The sequence below is a fragment of the Sabethes cyaneus genome, chromosome 3 (genome assembly GCF_943734655.1).
Source record: "Sabethes cyaneus chromosome 3, idSabCyanKW18_F2, whole genome shotgun sequence".
Classification (NCBI taxonomy): Eukaryota; Metazoa; Arthropoda; class Insecta; order Diptera; family Culicidae; genus Sabethes; species Sabethes cyaneus.
Window position 1 is genome coordinate 243895644 of NC_071355.1, and position 22290 is coordinate 243917933.

General features: G+C 37.6%; 1 protein-coding gene across 2 annotated transcripts in view; it reads right to left on the bottom strand.

Annotated features, from left to right (window-relative positions):
- The window catches only part of LOC128744002 (protein sickie-like), a 99147-nt gene extending 87336 nt beyond the window's left edge, over window positions 1–11811 (bottom strand). For both annotated transcript variants that reach the window (XM_053840738.1, XM_053840736.1), the window contains exon 1: window positions 10881–11811. The gene's annotated coding sequence lies outside the window, so the exon portion shown is untranslated. The remainder of the gene's footprint in view (window positions 1–10880) is intronic.
- Window positions 11812–22290: the final 10479 nt, after the last annotated feature.

Below are 22290 nucleotides of genomic sequence, written 5' to 3' on the forward strand. Positions count from 1 at the left end.
CCGATGTCGAACACTACTCCTAACCTAATCGGTCTGCTGCTAAATGCTTGGTGCCTCAGTTTCTTCTTCGAAAGTACGTCGGGTCCGCTAGTGAGGGTAGGTAATTAGAGAATTAGAGCATCATCGGAAATGCTTGTCTGTTAGGGACAGCCGGGACAGGATGCTGACAATTATGAGAAATCGATGAGCGGCGTACTGTACTCTAATAGGGAAGTTGATTGGCCAATTGATGGTAATTGGAAGGTATACGTAACCTAGTTGTTAATGCTAAACATTTTTGATCACTTTATGAGTGCAATTTATTGCACTTGGAATATATTTTAGTCAGACTGATAACTAGTGAATTATTTCTCGATTAGAAATTTCTAACAAAATTTATGTATTAAAATCAACCGATTCAACAGATGCAGATGGTGCTTTCCATATAATTTATTGTAAAGGCCATAGCTATATTTAATAAAATCCAGAGCTCTATAAGGAAAACATACATTCACTATTAAACTGTTGTTTTCCTTCTGCAAAAAGTAACGACCCCGGGAAAATGAGCACTTTTTTCTCTAATTACCAAGTGTTTAAGGGAATAAATCTCTTCTACGTATATGTACTAGATACTCTAACGCACCGGCGGCGTACGAGTCCTGTTTCCGCAGTTTGCAATAAATTACGTCGTTGCGGTGAACCTCTCTTCACGCAGTACAGCAATCCATCATCTAAGCAAGGAAGGGCCATCCGCAACGTAAACATCCTACCACCATACCGGCTCGAATCGAAGTGCACCCGCGTGTTGCAATTGCCGATGTGTGATGCTGTTGTTGTTGTTGTTGTTGTGGTTCAGGCCGCACGGAGTTGTTGAGAATCCGGCGAGGCAAAAACGTGACGCTAGCTGTCACCGATCGTCGTCGTCGTCATTGCCGTGCCGGTTGGCTGGGGGGAAGACGTGACGTACTTTTTGCTTGGCCGTTTTTTTTTCGCGGCCGGCTCCTGCGCTGCCGCCCCCGGGGAGGTTTGCGGGTTTTATTATTTATAGCACGACGACTCCCTTCTGCCATTATTGCACCAATAATTTGCTTCGTGTACGCTCTTATAAATATATTCGTTTGCACAATTGTAAGCCCCTTTCGCTGATGATCACGACCGACCGTCGGTCGTTTTTCATGCCGCGGCTGCCGGATTTTTCGGTTTACGTCAGACAGACACAAATGTGATGTGATTTCGTTCGAAATTAAAACCTAGGTTAAGCCATTTGTTCATTGATTAGCCAACGTAAGAGTATTATGAAAACTGCGAGAATTTCGGATCTGCGGGGCACAATTTGAACCAGACATCCCTAGGTTGTGCCGTTCACGTTCAGGCTTTGGCTCCATTTCAGCTGAGTACTTGCAGCTGCACAAAGACGTTTGTAGGTACCTACGGCAAGGCATGTCCGAGTGCAACCGTTGTTCTTTTCGCTCCGTTTGTAGAATGAGTGTTGTAGAACTCGAAGACAACGGCGACGGCATAATTAATATATGTACAAGGAAAAAAAGATAAATTGTCCTGCCGCCGCCACAGTAGCCAGTAGGCTACTAGCCATGTCACCGCGGTGTGTTGAGACCAACTTTGACCAGCTCATTGGCGGTTGTGCTTTCGGAGGGGGGAAATAAAGTCATGAATAAGTACTGGAATTGAGCGACAAGCTGTTCAAAGGCCGTTACACCCGATGCTTGGTTTATGGTATAAGAGGTTCTTGAACAAGTTTTTGCTTGTTTAATTTATTCCGTTGCAATGATCGGTGCAGTTGCTTTTGAAATCTTTTGTTTTTTTTCCTGTAATAAGTGGAATTATTACTGGAATGTATCGATAGAATATACTATTTTTGACTTTACCGATGAGATTTCAACGTGGGTTAATCCACTCTGCTTAGGAATGTGACTATCTTTTCGCAAATCTGCTGGTATCAAGTTTCACTTCACAACATATCAACGCAAACGAATGTTTGCCATTTTGCACCGTCGAATCTCCGTACGATCCCCGAGCGAATTGAGCGAGCCATAAACGTGTAAATTGCGATTATCCGTTAAATCGAATCCGTTCCGGTATTGCAACATGTTCCTCGGACTCAAGATTTATTTATTCGCAATCTCGCACGTCGTTCAGAACCAGTCGGGAGAACATCTAGCCGCGTTCATCCTAGCAGAGCAGGCAGCATGCATTCGTCAAGTGTGCTAATTTTCATCTTGGCATCGCTGACGGTGATCGCGGTGGTCACCGCGCTGACTCCGGGCACCACTGGTCCGGCGGAAATGTCCGATTGTATGTGTGACCGTAAGATGAATCCGGTTTGCGGCAGCGATGGGAACAGCTACGCCAACGAGTGCGTTATGCAATGTGAAGCGAAAAAGCTGAAAACCGAACTTAAGGTGCAATCGAAGGGCTGGTGCGCTGGGAAAAGGGGTGCCAGGAGCTTTCAGGAGTATGAACCCGATGGTTTTGATTATTATTCTGATATCGAAGTTCAAGTTAAATAAATAGTGGATCGAAAAATTAATACTTTTATCGCTGGTCAAACAAATCCGAAATCACTCGTGCCAGTTTTGAAATATTTAAACTTAATCTTAAAAGATTTTCATTAGAAAAGTCAGAACTACGAACAGGGATAGAGTTCGTCTTCTTAATCCTGAAATTAGAGATCCTTGTAGTGAGGTCGTTAACGGAATCCAGTGAGCATTGATGGAACAGAAATCCGTACTCCTAGGTCAAGCCCCTGTCATCGAAATATTTTCAAGTTTCAGTTTTGAACCAAGATTTTTTTCAGTTCTAAGTACAATCACTCAAATATATGACGACTTTTCGTTTATTTCTCGAATATATTACAAATAAATTGCTTCAGGTAATCAAAATATTTTCATCTTAAAATGTGCCTCGGAAAGTTCAATTAGAAAATCCCTTCAGCACTTCCCGTCCGACACTTTGTACAGCCCGACGTCGTTAACGGCAGCTATCGTTAGGTAGCGACAATCCAGATGACACTCGCTGAGGTAGGTTTTCCCGTCGCTACCGCAAACGGGTTTGCGGAAATCCTGGCAAAGACAGTCATCCGGAGATCGGCCTGGTAAGCGGCCAGAGCTGGTGGTAAAATTCGCCACTAGAATCACTGCCACTAGGAGGAGGTGTACTGCTTTCTTCATCGTTTCGATCGATATTGAGCGGTAATTCATGGCTCAACACCGATGGAAGGTTTGAAGTTGGTTTTTATTTAAATTAGATTCGATGCAGGCGATTTGATATCGTTCTTTGGAATGATTTCAGCAATTTTCCTACTGGAACATCCAATTTAAGACTAGTTTCTTAAATCCAATTTTTCTGAACAATTTTTGTTCATCTCTCTAGGAAAACTTGAAACGTTTAAATTTAAAACTGTACTTGATGACTATCAATTCCTATTTTTCAATTTGCGAATTTGAATTGTCTATTTTATATTTTTAATTTTCGTTTTCAAATTTTTCATTTTTCATGTTTCATTTTGCATTTTCCATTTTTTATTTTTCATTTTTCATTTTTCATTTTTCATTTTTCATTTTTCATTTTTCATTTTTCATTTTTCATTTTTCATTTTTCATTTTTCATTTTTCATTTTTCATTTTTCATTTTTCATTTTTCATTTTTCATTTTTCATTTTTCATTTTTCATTTTTCATTTTTCATTTTTCATTTTTCATTTTTCATTTTTCATTTTTCATTTTTCATTTTTCATTTTTCATTTTTCATTTTTCATTTTTCATTTTTCATTTTTCATTTTTCATTTTTCATTTTTCATTTTTCATTTTTCATTTTTCATTTTTCATTTTTCATTTTTCATTTTTCATTTTTCATTTTTCATTTTTCATTTTTCATTTTTCATTTTTCATTTTCCATTTTTCATTTTTCATTTTTCATTTTTCATTTTTCAGTTTTCATTTTTCATTTTTCATTTTTCATTTTTCATTTTTCATTTTTCATTTTTCATTTTTCATTTTTCATTTTTCATTTTTCATTTTTCATTTTTCATTTTTCATTTTTCATTTTTCATTTTTCATTTTACATTTTTCTTTTTTCATTTTTCATTTTTCATTTTTCATTTTTCATTTTTCATTTTTCATTTTTCATTTTTCATTTTTCATTTTTCATTTTTCATTTTTCATTTTTCATTTTTCATTTTTCATTTTTCATTTTTCATTTTTCATTTTTCATTTTTCATTTTTCATTTTTCATTTTTCATTTTTCATTTTTCATTTTTCATTTTTCATTTTTCATTTTTCATTTTTCATTTTTCATTTTTCATTTTTCATTTTTCATTTTTCATTTTACATTTTTCTTTTTTCATTTTCCACGGGCGGTATGCTTATGCTTATGCTTCATTTTTCATTTTTCATTTTTCAGTATTCAATATTCAATTTTTAATATTCAATGTTCAATATTCAATTTTCAAATTTCAGTTTTCAATCTTTAATTTTTAATTTTCAATGTAAAATATTTAATTTTCGATTTTCGTTTTACGTTTTCCATTTTCGATTTTCAAAATTGGATTATCGAGTTCAGATGTTCGATTTTTTATTCTAACTTTTCGATTTTTGATTTTCGTTTGGTTTCGAATTTTGGTTTTCGGTTTTTGATTTTCGATTCTCAATTTTTGATTTCGATCTTCGATATCAGGTTTTCGATTTTCAATTCTCAATTTTGAATTTTGAATTTTGATTTTCGATTTTCAACGTTCAGTTTTCTATTTTTCGATTCTCGTGTATCTTAGTATCTCAGTGGACCGATTTAACTGAACATTATTTAGCAAGTAAAAATGAATTATCTAATATGTGTTAACAACCCAAAAGAATCGACTTTATTGCATGGTAGAAACTCATCACCTGCATTTAGCAGCACTATAAACCAGTTTCATTTACTTTTTACATCAAATATGATGTAATCGATCATTTCTATAGCATTATGTCAAAAGGTCCAATGTGCAAATGAGAGATTCTCGTCCTTCGTGCTTATTCCGTCCTTCTCCTCTCTTAAACTTTTCCCGCTGTTAAAAAATGTACTGTAAAGCATCTGTTTAGCATGAAACGATAAGCTGGCGTTATTGGCTAGCTAATCTTTAAGAAAAATTGGGTTGAAATGCCTTTATACCGGTAAGAGAAGTGTAAGAGAGGAGACGCAAAGAGAATCTCTCACTTACACATTGGAACTTTTTTTACTTGTTGCTCGTGATTTATCATTTATTTATTTGATTCATCTGACCATCCTAAGTAAAGACCTAAATAAAGCTATTCGGTTACCAGAAATAGTTATAACTCATCAGCGTAAACAAATTTGCCCAACAACACATAAAATCCAACAATAAAGCGATGTTGTACAGGCGATAGACAAAATGATCGGAACAGGCAAAATTTTGATAAGATTTAACTGATACTGATTTTACGAAAATTGCCGTAACTTGGTTGTTTCTCGTCGGATTTTCGTTTTTTCACCAATCGGCTGGAAAGAAATCTAGTTTTGGGATCAAATATGAATATGAATAAATTTCCATGACAGAAAAAGATACAAGCGATGTAAAAAATCAGCCTTTGACTTACCCCCAGATAACCCGGAATATCTCGGGTGTCTAGAAAAACTAGAAAGATTTCCCCGTCGGATGCAATTAGTTTAATTGAAAAATGTCCAACTTTGGGAAAGTTATGGCCGTTTGAATTTCATCATAATTTTGCCTGTCATGATCATTTTGTCTAACCCCTGTATATGAGTAAAAACATAAGTGCCCCGTACTACATCCCTGCGGTACTCCGAGGTTTTGGTAAACCGCGATAAAATGTAGGAACCAAACTTGACACGAACTGTTCGTCTGCGTATGGACGAGCACTGAACTGAGTTTATGCAATAATATTACATGACTAATTCAAGCAAAATTTGCTTTCAAGAATATTATGTAGGACGTCCATAAATCTTCTGACTATATAAAAGTGAACGTATGGTTGTATGTTTCGGCAACGCCTTGACCGTTCTCCACCAAACTTGACACACATATTTCGTAACATAAAGGAATTAGCAATGTGGGGTTTACAAAAGGGAGGGTGGTTCCTAAGATGAGGATGGGGTACGGATCGGCATAACTTCAGAACGCCTCGACCGTTGTTGACCAAAGTTGGCACACATGTTTCTTGACATAAAAGAATCAGCGCAGAGAATTTGTTAAAAGGAGGACTGGCCCCTAGTAAAAGGGACTTAATTTACAAATAAGTAAAAGTTTCTTTTGCATTTAGACTGATTGCAATTGTGCACTGGGGAAGTGACTGAGAGACAAGAAGGGGGGAGGATCTAATGAGGTTTAAAAGGGTGTGGCAAATGAAGACATTTGATGGTATTAGTAGCGAAAAATCAGAAAACGACGTCAAACTACAAAAACAAACCGCGTCGGATAATGGGGTTTGTTTTTGTAGTTTGACGTCACGCTTCATCGTGATTGGTCGATTTACGATTCCATCCACACCATGACGAAATTTCTTCATTGCACTAACACCACTTAACCAACATTGCTACACCTGTATATATCACATTGGGGAGGATCCACCGAGGAGGAATAAATGGATAAAAGCTTTGTTTCGCTTCCGTAATAGGGATTTTCAAAGAGCAAACAGATGCATAATTGGCTACGTGACAGAAGTGGAACCTGACTGGGAAGGAGCCACCGGGGAAAGACGGGGAACGTGAGCACGAAAATATGTTCCACTATAACTCAGGAACGCCTGGTCGGTTCTTCATCAATCTTGGCACACATGTTTTTTGACATCAAAGAATCAGCGCAGAGGGTTGACAAAAGGGGGAAACGGTCTCTTACACAGGGGCAGGAAAGTTCAAAGTAAAGCGGTGCGTATCGTATGTAATTGGCTGGACAACAAAAACGAATTTCTGAAAGGAGGGAATAGCGAGGCCATTAACTAGGGGGAGATTCAAAACTGCAAAAAAGGCTTTATAAAAATTACCAAACAGAAGACAGATTTACAAGTAGCTGGGGGATAACAGAAGGGGAGCTGACAGTGGGGGTAGACACCTTTAAATGAAGAAAAAGGGTTTTGTTTCTTGCATTATGAGAATTTTCGTTACAATAACAGATATGCATGTGACTGAGAAACAAAGAGGCCCTGAAGACCGGGCAATCAGCTAGTTTTGAACAATTATTAACTTAATCATCCAGGGCCTGTGTCTGAATGTGGATCAGCAGTTTTCCGACTAGTAACCTCGCGCAAGCATAAACTATTTGTGTTATGAACTGTGGTATGCGTGTGTCAGAGAGGATTGCATTGTTCTTTCTTGTTGCGGAAAGCCAGATTACAGAAAAACCTCGAATTATTTAGCTTCAGTTGTGATATCTACTGATGATAGCAAAGATTTATCAAAACTCACTGGTGGCCTATTAAATTGAATAAAATTACTAATATACTATAAAAACATCTTTCGTGACTGTCTTTCGTTTCATCATTTTCACAGATTTCACAGTTTTTAGAGACGACCGTAATCGACAGAATAGCAGCAAGTCTCGTGATCAAGTGTTGCCGTGTTTCTTGGTTGCAATTTTTATAGGAATAAACTAGTCAGTAAACCACCAAAACCTTCAAAATGAACATTTAAAGTAAATCGAATCTTAGTAGAATCGGGTTATTCCTATGTTAACTGAGTTTAGCATGAGTGAGAGGCTCCTCCATATTCTTCCTTTATAATAAATTCTGTATTTGTCGAAAAATGAATGTCTCTTGCCAGGGCAAGTTATAAGAGCTGTGCTTGCTCGAGGTGTGGATGAAGCCTCCAAGTCCAAGGTCAAACTATAACTAGTCTCCACACTCCCTGGGTCTACGGGAATGGGATTGGTTGAAAAGTAGTAAAAAGCGTAGAAGGAAAAGAAAGGATGAAAAACACCGACACTTGAGCACAGATAATCCGCAGTTGTGCTGAAAATCGTATGTTTGTCAGCTACTAGCATTATGAACGATAGAATGTCAACTTGTGTGTGCTTTATTAGGCATTATTTACGAGTCCGAATTTGTTAAGAAAGATTTACGATAATTTTCGGTGCTGGCTGGGAATGAGTTTGCTCACTTTATAACGATACTGCAAAAAGAACGAAGCGCGGAATATAGAAAACACTGGTTACTAACTTGCCCAGATTATAACAAATGTACTGCATAACAAAATAATTTCTCAAAATGCAACCGGCAAGTCCGGAGTTATCAGTTCAATAGCCTAGTATTGAATAATAAGCGATAAGAAAATAACATGCGTTAAAAAAGATTTTGCTTCAAGGCCAATTTTACTTTAATGTCAAATATAACTTAACGTTAATGTTCAAGTACGATTTGGAGTTTAAGTTCAACTGAATTTTCATGCCCAATCACAAGTTCAATTTCAAGTCCAATTTCAATGTCCCATTTTAAAACCAATTGTTAGTCTAATTCAAATCCATTTTCAAGCCTAATTTCTAGTCTAATTTCAAATCAAATTTCTAGTTCAATTTCCATGTCCAATTAAGGTCTGCAATTTGAAATTCAATTGAAGTCTAATTTCAATGCCAATTTCTAATCTGTTTAAATTTCTATTTCACCGCTGATTTTAAGACCAATTTCAAGTCCCATTGAGGTTCAAATTCATGTCCAATTGCAAGCTTAGTTTCAAAGCAAATTTCAAGTAAATCCAATTCCGAGCCTAATTTAATTCCGATTTCACCTGCGATTTCAAGTTCTACTTAGTCTAATGTAATGTCCAATTTCATGTCTAATTTAAATTCAATTTAAACTACGATTTAAAGTCCAATAGTAAGACTTGAAGTCTATTAGGTGCAACTACAAGCCCAATTTTAAGTACAATTTGAAGTTCGATTGCGGTTCAATTTCAAACCCAGCATAATGTCCCATTTTAATGCGAATCCCAAGTCGAATCTAATACCAATTTCAGCTCCGATTTGAAGTCTAATGTCTAGTCAAGTTTAATATCAATTGTCCAGTCAAATTTCAAGCCAAATTCAACTCCGATTTCAAGTCCAATTTCAAGCCCAATTCAAGCTCAATATCTAATCTACACCTATAAAAATGGACAATATGGAAGACTTCTACTAAACGTTAAATTTGAACCCTCAATTGGTCAACCGAAAGCTTAATGAACCGAGAACAGCACACTGGTCCAGAAGCTTTTTTGGTGCGAATTAGCTTTGAGCGGGAAAACTTGGTTTTAGGTTTATGGAACCTTTGGAAGAGTTTCTTAAAATTAAAAGTTCTATCGCCCAGCGGTATTCAAATTTTGATTAATCTCCCTAAAAGTGCGATAAAAAATTTATTTTTCTTCAGTTTCATTATAACACATTGATGTGTTCTGCAAAGTTTTGCAGCATTTTATTACAAGAAATTTTGCTGAAGACAGTAACCTTCTATCTCTTCAGCAAAGATAGAAAAATTCTATTTCTCATAAATGAAAAATCATTAAAATTAGTTATTCTATTTTAGCTGGTTTTGTAATTGTTGTATGAATTTTTCTTGTTCCACAAAGTTGTACAAATCATAAAAATACACAACATTGCTGAACATAGTATACCTCTATCTTTGCTTGTTTAGGAACTATAGAACTTTTACTATAAAAATTTTGACCCCGAATTACTCGCAAGAAGGCATCATTTTACTCAAAAACGCTACCAAGAGAATCAGAATCGTTTTAAGCAGACTGAGAAGTTTTATAAATCAAAGTTATAAAACAATAAAGTTTATCATGTTTAAAAGCACAAAAGCTAAACAAAATTTATAGCCTGACAAATTCGGGATAAAAAGCTGATAAAATCGGGGGTAGACAAAATCGGGAGCTGTCAAAACCGGAACATTACTATATACTATACCATTTGAATGTACAGTGCTCTTTTCTCTGCTGAACACTGCTGCATCGGCAGATTATTTTTCAATTGCAAAATAATTAACGGAAAAATTCCAGGCTCAACGCAACATCGACTGGTGGGACAACCCTAGCACGATATCGATAAAAGTGATATATCGAAACCACACTCGAAATCAAATCTATTGTTGTAGTATACCAATCCAAATTCTATTATTTCTATAACCTATTGTTATTACATACTCGACAAAAGTATAGTGATGAGCGAACTGACTATTGCCTGCAATACACTGAATCCAGATGCGGTCAAAAATAAATAATCCTACGTTCAACAAGCTTCATCTTCAAAAAACTTGTATTTAAACCCACGTTGATTTTCGTCTCTATTAAATTCTTCTAATTTAGAAGAATTTAATTTAAATTGAAGATAAGAACTTCGCTGTACTTAAGCAGTTACAACAAACTGCGGTCTACAATAGTTCGATGACATAAACAATTGTTTATGTTTATCGATCTTACACACTAAAACAGTCATGACCGAAATAACATACACCAAAAAACGAATTCAATACTACTCTCGTGAATCAGAACAATTCGGTCCAATTTTATTTCGCTTTGGAAACAATTTGCGCTATCTTTTAGCGACCTGACAATCAACAACTAAGACAGCTAGATAGATGCGCTGCTGGATAGTTAATTGACGAAGCGTTTTGATGAGAACGGAAAGAAAAGAATATTATACAACACTGTTCGACTGTTCGACTGTTCGCCTGTCGGAGTCGTATCCGGCTTGGCTGTATCGATTCTCGCCAGACGAAAAAGCAAAAAAAAACTGGGATAGCAATCAAACAACAACAACGAATGGTAACTCCTTCAAGACCGATTTCAAAGTTCGTAACCCCCTTTTTTGGCAGCACCAAATCGAATTGGATTCGGATTTTAAATGTTGCATCACATAACGTTTCAGTGTCGGTTCTCACTCAGTAGGTTTTTAATTCCCCTTACCTTCGTTTCCAGCACTTCAATCAGCTTCAGTCAGCTTCAGTCGCTTCAGGTTTGAATATTAATCCATTAATTAAGATCGTACAGCCACTTGATTCTACCGCCAGAATAACAAACTGTCTGCCGTAATCAAATCCGAATGGGACAGAAGTAAAAACAAATAAACGAAACTCAATTTATCTTCTCACACACTCATTCACCTTCGTTATCTTTATTCACCTGCAAGATAACAATCGACGAATTCTGAACTCATTATTTCGGGTTTAACTCTTTTTCCCTTCTTCCTTCGGACGACTGTGAAACTCAATCAAGCACACATTTCATTCCGTTAAACTTCTTCTCTATTCACGCTGGGCAGATTTCCTCTTCTAGATTTATAGCAGCAGCAGCAGCACCTGAAGAAGCAGGTAAATCCTAAAAGTCATCGCGCTGATCCGCGCCGGAAACAAGTCGTCTGGTTTTTTGGTTCGTTCGAAACTGCAATCCTTTTTCAGCCAGAATTCGATCTGCCAATTACCGGTTCCCAATCTGTACAGCACTGAATGAAAACTTCACTTTGCAACCACCTTAATTCACTGTCAAAATTCGTCGAACTATTCGAATCCGATGAGCTGCCAACAACATCAAAACTATTATCCTCAACAATAGTCGCTAAAACGCTAAGGAAAATGTCTTCCAGCCCGCAGGTCTCTAGGTTTTGCAGGACGCACCACGCACACAACACCGATTACCCTCGGCTTCGGCTCAACAGTAAAAACTAAAATAACCGTTCACCCTCGTACACACCACCGTTCTAGTAGAGTCTATAGTAAGTTGCCCGCGTCGTTGTCTTCGTCACACACCGCCGTCACTGCCTGCGTCGTTGCGTTGCGTTGGCTAACGTCGTCAACTAACCGCCGTCTCGCGCGCATTAAAAACAACACTGAACCAAACGAGTCGCCGTCTACGCTCAAACTGAATGCCGTGCGGACAGACAGCGAGCTTTCAGCGTACTCCCAAGAGTCCCAAAAAGCAAGCGTAAGCCGGCGCGACGACGCGGCGACGGCACGGCAGCAGCAGTTCATTCACCATCAGCACAGCTCGCCATCAGTAACGGAACGCACACAGCAGAGCAAGCATAATTTCGATTGCGGTTGTGTTGGTAACTGACTAGCTATCGCAACGCCGCGACTTGACGTCGCGCCGGCTGCTTGGATAGAGCTTTTCCAGGTGAGAAGCCAGAATGAACAAAAATAAACACCTTCGCAGAGCGCTACCGCGACGCCGGTAGAATTGCATCAGTCTACGACTGTATGTAAGGATGCAACGGCTATGCAACGTGTTGAATGTGTTAAGCACGCACACACTTTTGTATGCAGTGTTCATTTGCCTGCACGAAATGCAACTGAAGAAAACATGAGGTTTGATAATTTATTGCACCTCTTTTTAGTTTTTTCGAAAGGTCGCCCCTATCCACATGACGCCCTAAGGTAAAAAGAATGGTTTCATTTTCCACAGAACATAAAACTGAAATATGCAAAATTCTATTTTGACACTCGACGTTTGGAATATGAAGTTGTTTATCAGTGGCACTTACAGTTAATGAGTCTCAAGTCTCCGTACCGTGAACCAATTAACAGTTTTAAATTATCCAGAGCAAAACTTTCACCAATAATGGAAATTAAAATGCTATTTGCAATGCCTGCCGCACTTTACTTTTACTGCCATTCCAGGAAGCATGCTACTACAATTGCCCGGATACTGATAGTTGCCATTTGTTTGCATTAAATCCTTATCCACATTGCATTGGCCGGGCGCCAACGAAAGTCCGATTTCAAACTGAAATAACTACCGAGTATGTTATGTCATTTATTTGATATGTTTTAGACAGATAAAGGAGTAACTCAGAAATTACTGACTCTGGTGTTTTTATATTGAGCGTCACAGTGAAATCGACAAATTGAGCAAGATTACACTTTTACTTTGAATTCAATTATTTTTTTATTGATCTGTTACGTTGTTAATGTTATCTGTATCGAATCGAAACTGTTTGATTAATTTCCTAGTCGTTATTACAAAGCGAAATTGTATCCCATTGATCTCAATACGCAGTACAACTGAAACGATAGACTGAAAAAAATTATTTGCCAGTAACGAGTTGGCATAACGTTATAGCAATTCTTCTTATTACTACTATTTAACCTCGTTTTACCAGAAGATTATGGTATAAAATCTAAATTGAAAAGCAGAAATGTGCTCATTTGACCTGGCACTTATAAATCATTCATTTCTTAATACCTTCAAGGGATTAATGGCTGTTGCTATCAAAATTTGGTCGACTTAATATAGATGCACTTTATTTGATCGTGCATTTTAATAACTTGAACATAGGACCTCATTTCGCTGGTATGTGCGTGCCAGAATGACGTTTCTGTTTTGATTTTGTCATTTCCCATTTGCTCTTCAGTTATCAAAATGGCGTCCAAACAAACGGTGTAACGCATCAAAGTAAATTGATATATACCAGGTATATGACAATGCGAGCTGTCATATACACTTTGCACTAACACATCTACACTAGTTCTGAGAATTCGAGCATTTTGTATGGAAAATTAGTTAATTTTTTAAAAAGATCGTTGGATACGCAAGATTTGTCTTTTTTTTTCTTACAGCTTTTATGTTTATGCTTAGAACATTATTTCTAGTATGTATTTTCATGAATACAATGAAGTGCAACATTCCAAATCGCAAGCGGAAATTTTTTCGTCAAAGCGGTATCAAGATGTCTCAAAGAAATGTCCTTATACCGCTTTCCTACAAGTAGTAAAACAAAAAAGAAATTCTTTAAAATGCTCGGACATGATTGTTCAATAAGCAGCATGAGCAACATTGTAATCCGCCCGCAATATTTTTCGTCTGATTTCTGATAAGCTTTTAAAGTGTTAATTATCATCTAAGACTGTTTTGTAGCAATCTAAGATTACTTTTTAAGGTTTTCTACGTAGTGTTGAGACAAGAGCATATATATCAAACAATGTGAGCGGGCAAATTTATGATAAAAAGGTATCATCTTGGAACAGTGACTTCAACTTAAGGATTTTCAAGCAGTAGCACAAGCATCTATTCGAATAAAACTATTTTTTAAAAGAAGACATCAGAGGCAGATATTCAAGAGCATCATGCATGCAAAATGTTGGACGGAACGTGTTTTAATTAAAGCAACCGTATACCGTATTGATCGTGAAGTATTAGAAACATTAATTCATTTTTCAATTGCACATCGAAATAGTTAGTCATCCATGTTCTCAAATTTTTTACGTATAATTAAAGAAGGCTACAAGTGCAAATGACTTTAAAATATATTCCTTACATTTCATTGTAAATGTTCAAATATTTCTCTGGAATAATATAGCTGCATTCATTAATTACAATTAATTTAGTTTTAATTTTCATGCAAGTTCCACCATATTTCAGAACTATGTCTTCTTCTTTCTACACACACTAATGCAACCCTCGATAGTCACATACCTGGTATATCAATTTACTTTGGTAACGCATCAAAATTTTGCTCGCGCATCTCGCAAATACAAATTACTCGCACGTTGAAACTTGTATCGGGGAGAAATCGAAAGCCGAAAGCTTCAGCGACGACCAAAAGAATGGCCAGCGAACACAAAAAAGACAAAAATACGAATTGGATTGTGGAATTTTAAGAACATAGTGACTCCAAATCGCGATGATAATCTAAACAAGACAGCTAAAATACGATTGCAGAGTTGCTTATGGTGTTCAATAGCATGTATGTAGACGACGAAACCTTACTTACCTACTTACTTAGGTGACTTGCTGTCCTTAGACAAAGTCTGTTGAACAAGGTTTATCCATGTAACTCGGTTGTGGGCTACCTCTCTCCAATTCCTTGAACACCGAGTACTCTCAGCGAACGACGAAACCTATGTCAAGGTAAACTTCAAACAGCTTCCTGAGTACAACAACCGGAAAGAAAAAGGTGGCAGATATTTTAAAGCATATGAAACATTTGAAGTTCACTAAGAAACCTCTGCTGGTTTGGCAAGCTATCCGAATTTCTGTGGCTTGAAAAGCTGCCTGGACCTGGAGCTGAACCTGGACCTGGCCTTAGACCTGGATGTGGACTTAGACCTGGACCTGAACCTGGACCTGGACCTGGACCTGGACCTGGACCTGGACCTGGACCTGGACCTGGACCTGGACCTGAACCTGGACCTGGACCTGGACCTGGACCTGGACCTGGACCTGGACCTGGACCTGGACCTGGACCTGGACCTGGACCTGGACCTGGACCTGGACCTGGACCTGGACCTGGACCTGGACCTGGACCTGGACCTGGACCTGGACCTGGACCTGGACCTGGACCTGGACCTGGACCTGGACCTGGACCTGGACCTGGACCTGGACCTGGACCTGGACCTGGACCTGGACCTGGACCTGGACCTGGACCTGGACCTGGACTTGGACCTGGACCTGGACCTGCATTTGGAATTGGTCTTGAATTTTGACTTGAATTTTTTCTCGTATTTGATCTTGAAATTGGTCTCATATTTGGCCTTTAATTTTGACTCGAAATTGGTCTCGAATTTGGTCTCGAATTTGACCTTGAATTTGGTCTCATATTTGGACACTAATTTGAACTCGAAATTGGTCTTGAATTAGGTAGCGAATTCGGTCTCAAATCTTCTCTCGTTTTTGATCTCATATTTGATCACTAATTTGGACTCGAATTTGGTCTCGTGTTTGGTATCGAATTTGACATCGAATTTGATTTCGTATTTGAACCTGAAGTTGGTCTCGAGTTTGGTCTTGAATTGAGCGGTATTGCACCTTAAATTATTATTATCATTATTATTTTTTTTAATGGGGCTTTTTTTAATTGGGGCCGGTGGTTGGTTTGAATTAAGAAATAGAATTTATATTCAAAACAAGACCTGAATTTGAACCAGATGTTGAACTTGTATTTCCTTTTAAATTTGAACCCTGATTTTCTGTTGAACTTGGTATTGAATGGAGTCTTTAAACCAGTTTCGGCTTTGGTCTCGAATTTAATTTTTCATTTAGTCATAGATTTGTGTTTGAAATGTTTACGTATGTTTTCTCAGACCTAGATAACACTGAGATACTTTCTTCGGAGTTCGATCCGGTCACATCCGTTCTTCGTTCGATCGTTACGGTATTCACGCCTGCAACCGATTCGTACATAGCAAATAGTAAGTAACAATCCAACGGCGAAACGACTTCAATAATTTCTTATAGTAATTTTATCACAGGTTAGCAGAGTCTGTCAGGTTTTATAATGGTTTTCCTCAAGTAAATTTGGTCTTATTTGACTGACATATCTGAATATGATTGAAGCAGATTTGAAGAAAAACATTAAAACGTCATTTTCACTACACCTTTCTTCTTCTAGCAGTATAGGGCAAGGGTGGCTCTTAGCGTATCAAGAATTCGGCCCTACTGTACTTTGTCCTGAACTACTCGTCACCAATTTATTGAGCGTCTCAACACACGTAAGTTAGCTTCAACTTGGTCAGGCCATCTATCACGTTGGACCTCTGTATTCCTGATGCCTATGGGACTTTTGTAGAGAACGGATTTCAATGCACAATCGTCCGGCAACCCTTCGACGTGGCCGGCCCACCGTAGTCTCCCAACTTTCGCCAGGTGTACGATGGGAATCTCTCCAAGCGGTTCCCGCCGCTTAAGGCTCATACACCTACGACACTCTTCGCTTTCTGTTTATACTCCACCGAAAATAGTCCGCAACACCCTCCGTATAAATATGGTTAGTGGACATATGTCCTCCGTAAGTAAAGTTACAGTTTTCAGTCCGTAGAGGACTACTGGTTTGATTAGCGTTTTGTACATCGTTAGCTTTGCGCGGCGGCGTATGCTCGTTGATCGCAGTGTCTTGCGTGGGGAGGCTCGACTTTCAGCTTGGATGCGTTGTTGATTCTCCTGACTCGTATTATTGTCCAAAGATCCCAAAATTATCAATCACTTTCAGTTCATCGCTATGAATAGTCACTACCCGTGGGAGGTGCGCGTTGTTTTCTTTGAAGTCTCTTCCTACCATATATTTGGTTTTCAACGCATTGATTTGTAACCCAATCCTCCTAGGCTCCGTTTTCAGTCTGGCGTAGATTGCCTCTGCCGTCCCAAGGTTTCTAGTAATGATGTCGAGGTCGTCTGTGAAGATTTTGAAGTTGGTTACTTTTGTTGAAGATTTCTTGTGAACGGGTGTGCGTGATTTCAAGTGATTCGAGAATGCCCCCGAAACACGTACGTAGCACATCACTCGCTCCAGGGTAGCATTGTTCAGCTGCGTCAGTTTGTCCGGAAAACTGTTCTCGTGCATTATCTGCCATAGCGGTTTGCGCTCGACCGAATCGTATGCTTCCCTGTAATCCATGAAAATACGATGCGTGTAATTCAGCTTATGAACGATTTTAAAGGGTACCTACTTGGATAGGTTTCAATCAATTTAAAATACAAGTCTTTATCAAACAAAATGATGTCTTGCAAGTGTTTTTAAGAGGAGAACCTGGAAATCATCAACACTTGCGGTTAGTTTTAAACGACTCATAAAAACAAAAATTACAAGTTTTAGACTTTTGGAAACAAGCTTGAAAATTTTCTTTATTTTTTTATTTATTTATTTTTATTCATATTTTGTAACTTAAGACCTACGTCTTTTTCATGTTACATTGATAATATTGTAGTAGAACAGGCGTCACATAAAACCAACACATGGTAACGAATTTCTTGACCAAAAACTAAATTTCTAAATTACTTAATCCAAAAAACCAATCAATTGAAATGCTCTATACACCCTCTCTTAAATGCCGCGTAAGACTCAACTTTAGTTAGATTGTTTGGTAAATAATTCCAATGTACTACACCTCGCACGAAAAATGAATTCCCGTACTTAGACGTTCGGTGTCTTGGCAAAATATATTTAATAGACCGATTGCTTTGCGTCATTTGTAATTTACTATATAAATATCCGGGTTGTTTTGTTTTCGAGAGGCTATGTAAAAATAAGCAACAACGCAGCTTGCTTAAGTTCATTATTGGACATCCTATAAGTAGATGTTGTAGATGTGAAACATGGGAAAATCTATTTAAATTAAACGCAAAACGCACACATGAATTTAATGCAACTTTTAATTTATTGAAAATGGACAAGGATATATCATCAAGAATGAAATCACAAGCCAAAAAATGGGGAAGAATAAGGCTCTTGAATATTTTTAATTTAATATCGGTTTTGAGAAACGATGCAGAGGTATACAGTGAACGCAAGCAAGCATAAATTTTTCCACATCTCGATAATACATATTTATCCCATCCAAAATTCGATTGGATGCAAATGCCTAGGCTCGTTGCATTGTCTACAAACTCGACAATATTATTGCCTAAAAGCAAAGATGGTTTTAGGCTATGATAATGAGCATTATTAGAAATAAAAATAGCTTTTGTTTTAGTGCAGTTTAATGCCAGCTTGTTATTAGTGGACCAATCGAATACTCTTTTCAGATCATCGTTGATTTTTTGAGAGATTTCGGATTTGGAATTATCCGTACAATCAAAATATAACTGCACATCATCAGCGAAAAGATGAATTTTGCAATCTTTCATTACTTCCGGGAGGTCGTTAATGTATAACGAGAACAAGATAGGGCCCAGAATGGATCCCTGTGGAACTCCAGATGCTACGAAAAGAAATTGGGATAAAATTCCATTGTTAAACACACTTTGTGTCCGCTCGCTTAGATACGATTTAATCAAGTTTGCTGCATGGGTGGAAAAACCAAAATTGGACACCAGCTTTTGACATAAAATTTTATGTGATACTGTGTCAAATGCCTTAGAAAAGTCTAACAGAATAAGAACGACAGGGCGACCTCCATCAAGCACTAGACCAATATCGTCAATTATTTTAAGCATTGCCGTTTTCGTACTGTGTTTTACGCGATATCCGGACTGAAACTGATTTAACAGGTTATTTCTATTGATGTAATCACAAAGGTTTTCTTTAACGATCTTCTCGAATACTTTTGATAAAGCTCAAAGAATGCTGATAGGTCGCAAATTGTGTATTGTATTTAAATTCGTTTTTTTCTGGATTGGTAAAATTTTCGACTTTTTCCATGCATCTGGAAATACGCTTGTCGTTATTATAGAATTGAATAAATGTGTTATGAGTTCAATTAAAAGAGGACAGATAGCTTTTAAGAATTTTATTGGTAGCATGTCTACTCCAGTTGCATTAGAATGTATGGAGTACATAGCTTTGACTACATCCATTTGATCAATTCTACCAAAATAGAAAGCATTATGATCAATTTCGCTTGAATCAATGACTCCGGAATCTGAAGTATTATGTTGGGAAAAATTATCGCAAAATTGGCGGTTAATTTCATCAGCAGTAAAGTTATTTGTTTTATGAGATGCAGTTTGACCGATCCCAAGTGTTTTAAGATTTTTCCATAATTCCTTAGGAGCTATGTTCAAGTCGAGACGAGAAGTGAAATAATTTAGTTTTGCTACACGTATTAGCCTGTTGACTTGATTACGAGATCTTTTGAAAGCGACTTGAACATCTGGGTTATTACTCATTTTCCATTCCTTATATAATAAATCGCGATTGACAATTTCCATACTAATATTGGTATTAAACCAAGGATTATGCTTCTTACGACAATAAATTGTACGAATTGGAACAAACATATGATGAAAAGCAGACAAAAAATGGTTGAAGAAATTCAATTGAAAATTTGGGTCATCAATTAGATAAAAAGAACTCCAGTCAACTGAGTTGAAAGCTTCTACAAGTGGCTCGATTTGTATGGCATTGTAATCATGATATGTAATAACTTTGGGAGAAGGCAAGAAACTAAAATCGAGGGATGCGAAAATCAAATCATGGTTAGATAATACAGGTGCTTCAACTTGGTTAAATCGCAGCACTTTCGATGGATCATTAGTAAGGATTAAATCCAATTGCGACGCGCCATTTCTGTGGAAATACGTAGGTTCACCTCCTAGACTGTGTAAAGAATGAGCAGTCATAAGGCTGTTAAGTCTGGCTGTTTTAGAGGAAGTCGTCCCTAATAAGTTAGTATTAAAATCGCCCATAAAGAAAACGTGCTGAAAGGCCAAACCATGCGAAGATAATATACTCTCGATAGTATCCGTACATTCCAACTCTGGAGGGTTGTATAATGCCGTTAACATAAGTTTTTCATTTTGTACTATTACCTCGATGGAGATGTATTCTGTGCAGGCAACTCCTGCCAAATTATTCGACTTGGCCAGTATATTGAATACAAGACCACTTCTAATGTAGATTAGTACACCACCTCCTAGTCGTCCTACCCGATCATGTCTAACAATATTGTAACCGTCAACAGATATGACGGAATCATTAATTCTGTCATTTAACCATGTTTCACTTACACACACAATATCAACATCACTAATTGATAAAATCTGTCGTAATTCCTCAATCTTACACAATTCTCGAGCACAAATACTTTGGCTATTAATACAGCATATTGAAAGCTTTCCATCGTGTAACGCGGATTTCATTACAGTACCGGGAATGCACCAATTCGTCGAAGTGTAAACACTAGAATTACTATCCATTGGGTAAATGAAAAGAAAATACGGCAAAATAGAGAGGATGATATATGAGCATTTCTTCAATTACAAATTTTACATTCTTCATTGCTAATAACAAAAAAAAAAACTAATGTAAGTGTGACGCACACGGTTGCAATCTATTGCCTCTACATAATCCACAGCTATCAGATAAGGTATCATTCAGTGAGCCCGAACAACAGCAGCACCAGCAGCACCAGCAGCACCAGTAGCACCAGCAGCAGCATCAGCAGCAACACGAACAGACTTTCAGGAGGGGGAAATGCACGGGATGAAAGGAAGGGAGAGTGAGGATTTACAAAAACTAGTATGGATAGGATTTAAACTGGTCGACGAAGATCATCTTCTGATAGTACAGCAATCTCCCTATCTTCTCCGGTTCTCTTCACGAATAAGATTCCACCTCGCGTGTAAACTCCATTCAGCCTCCCTGCCTTCTTTAGCTGCATAGCCTTAGATCGCAAAACTCTGACACCAGGTCCCAAATTTTCATTGATATAAATTCGTTTATTTACTGAGAATCCTATCTCGGAGAGCGACAAGGAACGAGAGCGTAGATAACGGGAGTAAAAGTCATTCCGCTGAACTGTGATCGCAAATTGTAGTAGTATCATATAGACGTTTCCAGTACTCATTGTCCCCTTGGAAAGCCGACGGATGTCCACTAGTGGAAAAATATTCTCCTTTAGTGTAGGCCTCTCTAGTTTTATTAGAGTTTTATGGCCGTTATATCGGTGTTTTGCAGAATTACAAATTTTATGATCGTTTCTAGGAAGCAAATGCCAAAAAACTCTTCAAGTGTACCTTAAAATTGAATTTGTTATTTGAGATTTGATCAAGTGGCATTCGCATTGCCGCGATTAGCGAATTAGAAGAGCAACGAATAGATTCCTGTTGTGTTTTAAGTGTCGTTGAGTGAAAAATATGTTCTTTGATCTAATCTAGATGGCATCTGCAAGCTTAGGCTTAGGATTCGGGGAAAAATCGCTTGGGCTTAGTCTTGGAGCGTATTATTGAAGTTTTACGTTTACTCGGTTTAGGAATTGAATCTAAACTTTAACTTGTACCTGATTAACCATATTCAAGCGAACGGAAATGGGATTGGAATTGAACCTTGGATTGTTGGTTGCAGTTGAATTAAATTTGGAACCTGCAATTTAATTTGAATTTTAATTTTTAATATTGAATTTGATTTGGTTTTGACTCAGGTTTGGACACAGATGTGAACTTGGGGGCCTGAATGAACGATAATTTGAGTTTAGCTTGCAGTCTTATAACAGTAATGTAAAAATCACATTGGTTTTGTTTGTTATATCGATTACATTTGGTTTTTTATCTAATCCATTATGTCTGTGCATATTAATTATATTGTATATTCAAAGATTATCACCTCTTTGCTGCTCTGTTAACCCAAATCCTCGCTACTGACAAACAAGATCACTTTACCACAAACCACTGAAGTCTGAAGTACCAGTATCTTGCGGTGAAGTGTGATTCAATGACCTTCGGCTGAACTCAAGTGGCTCGAGCTGAGCTAGTGTTGAGCTCCATAGCACAAGATACCGAGCCGAGTACTATTATCAAGAACCTAACAAACGAATCCGATGAGTTCTTCTGCCCAGTTTTGCACAGTTCATTCGGTGTGCTAAAGTTTGCGTTTCTCATTAGGGTCAGTAGAACGAATTTGAAATTCTAAAGGCTACTTGCTGTAATCTAAATCAGACATATGCCTTCA